Consider the following 11,876-nt stretch of genomic DNA (forward strand, 5'->3'; position numbering starts at 1 on the left):
GTTTCTCTAGGCAGAGGCTCCGAAGAGGAATTGTTGGGTCTGAAGGTATTCACATTTAACATTTTAATATACGCTACCAAATTGCCCTCCTGGAGGTCTGAAGCTATGCTACTAAATGTGCTTTTTAAAGAATTGCACATGTCCTCAATCCTCTGACCCTGGAGATTATGACATACTCCTCCTTTCCCTTGAAAATCATTGATTTATACTTCACTATGAGCGTAATCAGTGTGTTTTCTCAACCAGAGAAATCTACATTTAGAGGCTTATTTCTAATTGTGGAATAAAGCATGTTGTTTTCTGTTGAGGTAATTTCAGGCACCAGTGAGCAACCAAGGGAGGAATTTCAGGGTGTGCAGACTTTTCTGTGCCTGAAATTCCTCTGTCCTGGTTGCTGGCTACCCTGTGAGGCACTCAGAAGACCCCACTCTCCTTCTCTGGTTGGGGAAACCAAATGCTGGGGGACCTGGGTCCACACTAGAGACTCTGTTCAGAATGTGAAGACCCTCACAAGACCTTTATCTTAGTTTCTGGTTCCTTTTTGCAGAGAGCTACAGTGGACCTGGCAGAATACAGGCCTCTGAGACCCGCATGGGAGGAGCCCAGAGCTGCTGAGAGCAGACACCATCCCGGGAGGTCCTGAGAGTCCCAGCAGAGGAGGAAGGGTGGGGTTGGTCACAACTCATGTGTGAGAGGAATCATCAGGCTGCAGCCAGGAGACTGATAAGGCCACCTGGAGAAGAGGCTGGGAAGCAGAATATGAGGCGGGCCAGGGAGGAAGTGGACCATGACCAAGATGCCTGCATGGGGCAGCATTCTTCCTTGTGGGGTGCTGGCTATGTGGTTCAAGGTGGGCTGGCTGGCTTAGGGGCTCTAGAGTTGTGTGTGTGGGTCAATGATGTGGTCAGACAGGGCTGTAGAATAAACTAGAATGCATAGAAATCTCACAGAAACTCTGAGAGATGGATCTTATTGTCATCCTAATATTCGAGAAAAGGGTCTGGAGAAGCCTGGTAGCTGGCTTCAACTAGCCTCATCCTCTAGCAGCTTCTTGACTCTGCCATGGGAAAGAATTCAAGAGCAGTCACAGGACAAAGTGAAAACAGTTTTAATGTAATGGATAAGAAGTACAGGCTTCACAGAGAAAGTATGGCCTAGCTCCAGAGACTGAGCAGGGCCTGCACCAAGTTTAATACAAAAATGGGAAATACACACTTCAAGTTTAGTACAAAGTGTAGGCTGGCTCAAAAGAGTGAGCAGCTGCCTTTTAGAAATAAGTCAACACAAAAGCGCAGTTTTGCCCCAAGAAAACGAGCAACCAAACCTGCCTTCTACTGGAATTCAACTTTTATAGTTTTGCTATCTAATAAATATACATGCCACCTAATGGATATTTAACTAAGGGGGTGGCTCTCAGTTATACAACATAGTCTTGTACATGCTCAGTTGATCTCTTTTAGAGCATGCTCATTGATTAAATTCCAACACTTAGAAATAGTCAGTGCTCTCCAGTGCCCCTAATGTAAACTCCCCTCTATTGAGCATGCTCAGCCACTGGGGCTATATAACTTTTACTGAGCTGTGCTCAGCCCTCGGATTGATACAAATCTGCTCCTTGTGGTCTCAATTTCCTGTGCTGCTGCCGAAAATAGGTGCAATTAGCAACAGTAACTCTCCTCCAGGGGAAGGTCTGTAGGAGGGGCCTGAGACCTTGGGGAATGGCTTGAATCTCGGAGGAGTGTCCTGAAACCCAAACCCAGGGAAACTGAGCGCTTCCTATCTCAATCCCATGTAGCCGAAAACAGGCTGAGAGACAGTGAAAGAGTTCTTGTGGGCAGAGTTGAGTTTTGCATTTAGATCCTTCTGACTCAGAGACTCATGCTCAGCTCCAGGGAGAGACGGACGCTGTGATGTCCGTTTACCAGAACGTCTGTCCTGTTGGGCAGTGTGTGAGGTTCCTGTGGACGCACAGTGGATAGTCAGCATGTGTCTGGTGAGTGACTGAGTGATGGGAGGACCGGAAGAGCTCCCAACCACGTGGGGCACCACCTGCAAGGGTGACAGTTGAGGGATCTCCCTTATCCCTATAAAGCCCATCTTGCCATCCTTCTCTCAGGGACAGTGCTACTCATGCAAAGGCCACACATGAAATGCCTCTGCATTCCGACAGGAGTGACCCATCTCACACGAGTGAGCAGAGCAGGGGAGGAGAGCCCGCCGCCCACCAGGAGGGGCTCAGCAGGGGCTCGGCTGGGGCCCCGCACAGTGAGGTTCTGAGAACCCAGGACAAGCGCCTCCTCTTCTGCAGTGTGGTCGGAGTTAGTCCTGAACAGCATCAGCAGCTCCTCTACCTCCGCCTCTTCCCCTCTTCCCATGTCCTCCCAGCCGCCACCTGTTTCTGCTTGCCTGACGCCTACTGGGCGCTACACACGTCGCCACTGTCCTTGAGCATCAGCAGGAGGAGGCAGTACCTTTCCAGAGGAGGAAATCGAGGCTCAGAGGAGCAAGAACTTTCTGGAGCTCACACCGCTAATGGTAGACTGCACCACCTCTCACCCTTTCTCCCGCCCAACTGTGGAAGGTTAGAATTCTCTGAAGACCCGATTCTGACTTCCGGCTCTGAGTGAAAAGGGAACACTCCAGAGGAGCAGCCGCCACCATCTGACCATGATGATGAAATGCATTACCTGCCAGGCTCTCAGCTGGATCTTGGATATAAATCACATTTGTGGCCTCACACCCAGTGACCCTATGAATAAATGACAGCATCAAATTTTGCATTATAAATCCCTAGGATGTGTATTTACTTCCAGAAAAGAAAGCTTCCTTTTGGTCCAGGATGGGGTCCCAAAGATCAGATATCAGGGATTTCCTTCAAGAGAACTAGAGAATGATCCGGGGCTCACCAGAACTTCCATCTCAGGAGGGCAGGGCACGGGGTTACAGGTGGCCCCTTGCTCCATTCACCCCCAGGCACTGAGCAATAACAACAGCTTCCATTTGATAAATGTCTTCTTCTGGGCTGGGTCCGATACATTTACATATTTTATCTCATCTAGACTAAACTCCTGCAAGATATATATTACTTCCCATTTTACATATGAGTAAACTGAGGTTTGGCGAGGTGTAGTATTTTGCTCAAAGTCGTAACAGCTAATAAGAACAGAAGCCATCATTTTACCAGGTCTGATTGGCACTGAAGTCTGAATTTTACCCACTAGACCTTAAAGCTTTACTAGTAAAAGTCCTGTTGGTTTTTATGCCTTTAGGATAATTTGAAACTCTCCATAAAGGTCAGGGGTATGTGGAAGGAAGAGAACCAGCATTTATTGAGTGTGTGCTATGGACTTTTCACACACTCTTCATTTCTCCTTCCAATAACCCTGTGAAATAGGTCATGGACCTACTTCATTATAAAAATAATCACTTCGATGGGAAAAAGTGCCAGCAGTCAGAGAGTTTCGGATTTGCAATTACGGTCAGTTAAAAAAATGTATATTTCTGTAGTGAATAAGACTTTTAATGGTGATGACTATAAAAGCTATGAGCTGAAAGTAACAGAAACATCAGTGAGGAAATCCTGAACAGCAGATTAAAACCAAACCTAAATTAAAGGGTTCATAGAAGATCAAGTCACAGTGTAATTCACAGCCTCTAAGGGTAAACAAAAATTCTTTCTTTCAGATGGGCAGATGGCTACTTGCTAAACGATCTACAAGCTCCTTTTTTTTTTCTTTGACGAGTAAGGGGATTGCAGTCCTCGGCACGGTGTTGTCTGCACCACGCTCAGCCAGTGAGTGCACCGGCCATCCCTATATAGGATCCGAACCCACAGCCTCGGTGCTACCAGCGCTGCACTCTCCCGAGTGAGCCATGGGGTCGGCCCTACAAGCTCCATAAACTGCCCACACAATTGATTTCCCTTATGCCCTAGCACTGGCCTCACATCTGAGGAAATAGTAACAATAGTAGTCTTGATGTAAAACATGCTTCCTAATAAACGCATTTCCCATTTTCCAATTTACCTGGGGAAGACTGGTACAAATGCTAGGTCTCCACTTCCTTTCCGGAAGCAATCACCTACTTGATGTTTTGGTCTGAGGCTTGCCACAGGTTTTACCTGTTGGCACTTGCCAGGAAGATGTTGGTCTCCAGTGAGCGTTAGTCTTGGGTGATGGCAAGGCGGAGGGGAAGGAGCTCTTGAGAGCAGCTTGCCATTTTCTTCTCTGCCTTTGGACGTTTGGTTAATTCCTTCCCATTACCCTTTGTCTGTATGAGTTCCAACTGGAAAAAACAAAACAAAACAAACTCTTGCCTTCTCTGCCCTCAAGATAATGCGATTAAATAGGGCAGAACCGGCCTCCAGCTACACCAATAACATCTTGAAATTTTGCTCTTGACCGATTAGAAAACACAATGTCTCCGAAGAGAATGGTCTCATTTATCACATCTCCCCAGAAGGTTGGTGCTGGACTGGGCTGGTGAGCAAAGCTCACTGCAGAGAAAGGACAGGATGAGGGAGAAGCCTGCACACTGGTGGAAGCAGAGATCCCACTTTTTCCTCTCAGCAATTCATCTCCTTCACTCTGCTAAATTACAGTGGGGCAGGGCCACTCTGAATTGGGAATACCAGAGGGATGGCAGGCCCTGGAATGAAACATAACGCAACCTTGCAAACAACACCTAAACATCCCAGAGGTGTCCATCTCTGCTGCCCGATGACACTGTGTGGCCCAAGGCACTGTGGCAGCAGTGTGTGTGAGAACTTGAAGGACAGGGAGGGGTCCTATTTTCCCTCTGTCCACCATTTTTTCCTGCTTTCTTTCTACCCTGAGCACACCAAGCTGTTTCCAGCTTCAGAGCCTTTACCCCTGCTGTTCCCTCTGTCTGGATTACTCTGTCCCCAGATCATCACATGTCTGGATCCTTGTCATTCAGAACATGACTCAAGTCATGTTCTCAAGAGGCCCCTTGATCTTGACCACTTGATGTAAGCTACACACTCCTCTACCAGCTTCCGTCTCTGCCATTTAACTCTTTTTATCTTTTTCTAGCACTTCTCACTATCTGAGGGTTTCTTGCTTGGTAGTTTCATTCTTTCTTTCTTAATTTCTTGCTTGGTAGTCTCATCCTCCCAGAACATACACTCCTGGAGAGCAGGGGTTGTAGCCAGTTTTCTCACTGTGTGCACCCAACTTCTAGAACAGTGCATGGCACGGAGCTGAAGCTCAACAAATACCTGCTGAGTGAATGCATTCTGTGTGCAAGCCTGGATGGTGTGGTTCCAAATCAAGTAAGAAATGGGACCCAGATCTGGGCTGATCTGGGCTTTAAGAACTTCTGTCCCCACCCTCAGACAGGGCTGTGGGCTCCATAGAGGCCTCCTCCTCTTGTGTATGGATGGACTCCTTTTCTGACTGTGCCCCTTCCTGCTCCTGGACTCTGGCTCCATCTCACCTCCATCCTTCCACATCTAGTTCTTGTGTCTGCTCATCAGTTCATACCATGTCGGGGCCTGTTTTGCTTAGGGAATTGCCTCTGGTTCCCTTCTGCTCCCAGTGCTGCACTGTCCACTCCCCCGTCCAGCCTGGTCACAGCCAGTGTCCTGCAGCTAGCCTGAGAGAGGAGTTTAGATGTCTTCGGGGGGCTGTTACTCTGCCTGTCTCACTCACCTTGCACTTCTCTTTCCACATATGATAGAGTTTGGACGTGTTGTCCCCCCAGAACTCATGTGGAAATCTAATCCCCAGTGCGGCAGTGTTCGGAGCTGTTTGAGTCGTGGGGTGGATCCTTTATGAGTGGATTAATGCTCCTCTCTCTCTCTCTCTCTGTCTTGCTTCCTCTCGTCATGTGATCTGCTTGTACCCGCCGGCTGCCTGCCACTTTCCACCATGGGTGGAAGCAGCCTGAGGCCCGTGCCAGATGCAGCTGTCCCAGAATTGTAAGCCAAATAAACCTCTGTTCTTTATAAATTACCCGGTCTCAGGTATTTGTTATAGCAGCACAAAAACAGAGTAATGCAACATAAAATCAAGTTTCAAGCTAATGACTACTTTCCCAGAGAGGGAAGATGAATGCAAGGCCAGGTGTGTGTCGTGCTGCCTCCTTTCATCTTACAAACTTTAGAGCATCCCTAATCAGTGGGACTTTCCTTTCACTGCCCATCTTTTTGCTCCAAACATATGTAAATGACTAGCACATATGGTATCTCTTAGTACATGACAAGTGGGCCAATGTGGCCTCCTCTTGGTCATCCAATCCAGATGTCACCTGAGCCTCCTGCCTCTTGGAAATATGGTCGAACCTGTCTGAACCCATCTTCTTTGACCTGTGACAATCCAGAGCCTCTCTCCCCAGGCCGTCTGCAGATTCCCATGATTTCTCCTCATCTTAGCAATCCTGCATTTGCAGGAGACTTTTCTACCCTGCTCTCTACTCCCTGGATGCAGAACTGTTTCTCCCTAAGAAAGTCACTGACGGGCCGGCCTGTGGCTCACTCGGGAGAGTGCGGTGCTGATAACACCAAGGCCACAGGTTCGGATCCCATATAGGGATGGCCGGTTTGCTCACTGGGTGAGCGTGGTGCTGACAACACCAAGTCAAGGATTAAGATCCCCTTACCGGTCATCTTTAAAAAAAAAAAAAAAAAAAAAAAAAAGAAAGTCACCGACATCAAGCTCTTCTTGACTTTTTGTAGATGTGCACTGACAACTTGGGAATCACAGGAGTAATCCTACTATTGGCAGCCTGCCCCCATCTCACGTGCTCCACCCACTTTCTCCTCTCCTCTCTTTTTTGGTCCCCCATTGTCCCTTTGCAACCAAGACATCTCCCTACTTGACTTGTGCAAGATGGTTTTGGCCAATATGGGATATCCGGTCATCTTAAAAAAAAAAAAAAAAAAAAAAAAAAAGAAAGTCACCGACATCAAGCTCTTCTTGACTTTTTGTAGATGTGCACTGACAACTTGGGAATCACAGGAGTAATCCTACTATTGGCAGCCTGCCCCCATCTCACGTGCTCCACCCACTTTCTCCTCTCCTCTCTTTTTTGGTCCCCCATTGTCCCTTTGCAACCAAGACATCTCCCTACTTGACTTGTGCAAGATGGTTTTGGCCAATATGGGATATCCCTTTTTAGATGTGTGCTAATTCACCAAAAATCAACTCCCTGGATCGCCAAAGTCCAGAATTATAAAATGGCACTGCAGAGATTTTGCTGTGGCGTCTGTGCAGGTAAGTGGAATGTTAGTGTTGTATGCATTTCACATTCCAGAGCCTGAGTTCAATTCTGGTGACCAATAGGACAGATATGAGTTGCAGCTTATCCTTTTGGGGAGGTCCTGTCTTCTCTGTTTTTGCATACTTATGCCCAAGTCACACTAATGGACTCTATGTCAACAGTTACATAGCGCTCCCACTTCTGCGTGGAAGTCTGAAAACACCATCCACAAAACATAGAAAACCTGAGCCGGTGTAAAATGGTGAAAGAGCAAAACCGTGCTTTCATGTCTGGGGTATTAAACAGTTCTGACAAGCAACTACCTGCAATGTGAATAGCACTCAGAATATTCATTTGATGTAGCTACTGAACACCTCTTTGATTTAGGTGATAGAGAGAAGGTAGTGGACTGAATGAAATTATGCTAGAAGATGGAAGTCTTGTCCCATGAACCCAAGAGATATTGAATAACCCCTGAAGTCAGAGCACAGAGGAAATTCTCATCCCCAAATGTCACAAAACCAAACTATGGAAAAAACCACTTATACACTTAACTCCGGTAGGATGCAGTGAAACAGCCACGGTGAACTGCTGAGGACCAGTTTTAGATCATTTATCTGAGAGTTTTGGGCAAATTGGTCATTCGGTGAATTAAACATTCAGCAATTTGTGTTTTGGAGAATTAACTTTCTCTAAGTCGGCTTTTAGTAAATTTGCTACAGCCTGCAGCTTCTATCCCACGTGGCTTATTAAGGAATGTCTTCTAAACAAGTACAGTGAAATCCCTGTGAAGAATTCCTGTGAATACAATTGGTATCCACTTCTTTAAAAAACTGGCTTTCCTGTCCTTATTTTCTTTGGCAGGTCCCAGATTATCCTGAGCTTTAGCCTCCCTGGTGTGATTTCCTTGTTGTCACCCCTGGGAACACTCAACTCTTGACCTCTGGGGAGCTCCTCCAGGGAACCCTGTGTGTTTGTAAGACATCATTGCCTCCTCTTCCTTAGTGAGAGACTTGGAATTTTATGGTGAGAACTTCATTTCTTTTAGCTTTCCACTTGTCCTGAGCCATGTGATCATATTTCTCTTTTCATGGAATAAAAACATCTCTTTTCCCAAAGTCTGGAGTGGATGCTACTCTTGATTGGCTTTCCTGTGCTCCCCTATGAGGGACTCCAGCATGATGTGGTCACTTCTTCTCAAGGCCACCATCACTTGGACTTCACAGCCTGCTCTTTCTTGTCAGTGGAATTAGGTGGCCTTGCCCTCGATCCTTCCTCTTTATCAGTACCACCTTTAAGTTGTCTGATGCTGTGCTTCTTGATAGCAGGAGACTGTCAGTTTGTCTGGGTCCTGCTCCCTGCCTTATGTGACCCCAAGCAGTTTAGAGGGCTGTGTTGGGAAAGACTGTGTTGGAGGGTCCAGCCTGGGGGACCCTCCTACAGCAAGGCTGCTTTGTGTCTCTTCCCTGTCCTGTATACTGATGCCTGTCTTTTGGAACACAGTGCTACCCCCGGCCCTCCAGCAGACCTGCTTCTCTCCAACTACACTGGGGCTCCCACTGTTAAGTGCCAACCCACTGAGTTTTACTGATGACTAGAATTTCTTTTAAAAATTCTGCTTATAAATTCCTTTGACTTCATTCAATATTTATTGACTGCCTATTGTGTGCCCAACACTGTGCTCCATGCTGTGAGAGACACAAAAGAGGATAAGCTGGATTCAGCCCAGGGAGAGATGACAATCTCAGTGGGGACATGAGATGAATGCACAGGGACTCTGAGGTGCGTAGAACAGGAATCAATGAAGAGCCACAGGCACAGGTGCAATAAACGTTGAGGGGTTCAGAGCAAACAGAGCAGAGCAGTGGGAGGGATCACAGAGACCTGGTGGGGGGAGGGGGATGGGATTTAAAGTGTGCCTTGAACAACGGAAAGGATTTGGATAAGCCTGAGAGGAGGAAGGGCATTCGAGCAGGGACAGGGAGGGTGGCAGGAATAATGTTGCAGAGGCAGGAATGAGCGTCAGGCCCGCGTGAAGTGACAGGTGGGAGTGGACCACTGGACAGAAAGCAAATAGTCCATGCAATTGCTCCTCACAGCAATCAGGCAGTAATGATTTTGTTGAAAATATGTCTTTTTTTGGTTGCCATTTTTGGTAATATTTGAAGATAATTAGGGTATTTTATAGAAATTTGTGTCCTTGAGAATTTGTTGACTTTTTTTCAGGATTTTATTTTTTCTTGCATTTTTTTCCTTCCCATAGAAAGTTAATTTTTAGTCATTTATTCCCTCTTCTCCACAGTAGGGACAGTTTGGATCACTACAAATTCCTAATGGGATTAGTTGGAAAAAAATCTATGAGACAAAAATGGTTGGCACATATCTGTGTAAGAAAAGGTCTAGAAGGATACACTCCCAGGTGCTTTATTGATGGTCTGTGAGTGGGTGGAATTATGGGTATTCCTTATCTTTCTCTGTTTTGCCTGTCTGTATTTTCACATTTTTTTCACAGGAATGGATTGCGTTTGTGAAAGGAAAACAACAAGAAACCCAGTCAGCAAAAGAAAATTATCTGGAATTTGTCAGGGTTTAGAGTTCCTTGTCTTCAAGTTTTGAATTAATTTAAAGCCAATTATGTCTGCTCTGCTGCTTTGGCCAGGCTTTCAGTTCTGTCCACTGTTTGAAGGATTGAAAACTTGCTTTCAGCCAAATTGTTTTCTGCACAGTCACCGGGGGTTGTGATGGACAGCCGGAGCGAGCAGCCAGGCATGGACAGAGCAGGCGGCCACCTCTGTGATGCCATCTGAGGGGTGCGGAGCCTTTTCTGTTCAGTCATAGCAGGCATCAACCTTGCTGCACATCAGAATTGCCAGGGAGCTTTCAAAATCTGCAGTTGCCCAAAGGTTCTGATCCACTAGTATTTTCAGGCATTAGTATTTTTATTTATTTATTTATTTCCACATGATTATTTCACTTTCTTTCTTTCCTTTTAAAATTTTATCATTACACAATGTAAACATTTTTTGTGGCCCTTTACCAATTTCTCCCTAATCTCCCATCCCCTTCCTCCTTTCCCACCTCTGGTGTCCTCAGTTCTGTTCAGTTCTCTCTTTGTGAGAGTTCAAGGAATTATTGTATCTTTCTTTCTTTTTTTTGTTTCTTTTTTGTTTTCTCAGGTCCCCTTTATGAATGAGGACATGTGGTATTTCTCTTTTTGTATCTGGCTTATTTCATTTAACATAATTTTCTCTAAGTTCATTCATGTTGCTGCAAATGGCAGAATTTCATTCCTTTTTATGGCAGAGTAATATTCCAGCCATTAGGATTTTTAAAAAGCCATGCAGAGGATTCCAATATGCAGCCAGTATGAGACCCAGTGAGCTAATCTATTCCTTTCTGGCCCACCCTTCGACTTTCCTGGATCAAACCATTTTGTTTTCTGTAGGGCATGTTTCTCAAAGTTTGCTGCTGAGACGTTTACATAGAATCATCTGAAAAGCCTGCCCAACATGCAGATCTCTGGGCCCAACTCCAGATCCACTGATACAAAATCTCTGGGTATCGGACCCAAGAATCTGAACTTTACTAAGCTCCTTGGTAATTTGTGCTGTTCTTTTTTTTAAAAAAATAATTTATTTTATTTATTGAATCAAAATCGATTATACATATTTTTTGGGTTGAACATTGAGATATGTTGATTAAATGAGTATTACTAGCATATATATTGTTACAAATCTTAATTATTCTTTATGCCCCTTGTCCAATCTCTCCCCTTCCCCCATTCCCTCCCCCTCCACCCTCTAATTGCCTAGATTTCTTCTCTCCTTCTGAAAGAATAATGGTTACTCTGTTAACTTGTTACCGAGATGATCTGTCCAATGCTGAGAGATGTGATCAGCTCCCCCAATATTATCATAGAGCAGATGCTTCTTCTGTCACTCTGAAATGGGCTTTGTGGAGAGAGACATCCTCTTCCTTTCTTTGTCTCTGCTGGTAACTCGTCTTATGTAGATGCACTCCAGTGCTTGGCGGACCATCTGTGTGGTGGCTGTGGCGTCTAGCTGCTTTTGCAGCAGCCATGGTTATTGTGGTGACTGTGGTGGGCCACTCACGTGGGGGTGCTGTTTTTGGCATGCTCCTTGGCACTGGGGGTATGCCTGGTTGTGGGCTGTGTTTGGTCCCCTTCTCCTTGCTTTGGGTCCCCTGGCAGGCCCCAAGGTGCTGGTGGCATGCCTGGGCCGGAACTAATTTTTTTGTCCTTTGCTTCTAACATGGGGAACTTTCTGTGGGAACCAGTACTTGGACTGTGTGGTTGTTTAAATAGCTACTTTGCTGCTGTTTCCCTAGGGAAGGCTTTTTGTGCAGCTCAGGGTTTAATGGTTGAGCTTATAGGTACTTCCGGTTCTCCAGAGACCCAGTGGATCTGTATTCTGTAGAATCTCTGATCTGGGGCTGAGTTTTTTCGTCAAAGTGCACCCCATGCAATTCTGTATTCCCGACCAGTTTCCTCTGAGTGGTCCTGTGTTGATTGGGGGGCAGATCGGCTGTCCTTGCCGTGCCCCAGTGTTCCCCTGGTGGGCCTGTCTCCCCCACCGCCCGTGCTGCAAACACTTCCCATGCGACGGGCCCTACACCGGTCCCTTGTAATGACTCAC

Source organism: Galeopterus variegatus, unplaced genomic scaffold, assembly GCF_000696425.1.
Source record: "Galeopterus variegatus unplaced genomic scaffold, G_variegatus-3.0.2 Scaffold3319, whole genome shotgun sequence".
Classification (NCBI taxonomy): domain Eukaryota; kingdom Metazoa; phylum Chordata; class Mammalia; order Dermoptera; family Cynocephalidae; genus Galeopterus; species Galeopterus variegatus.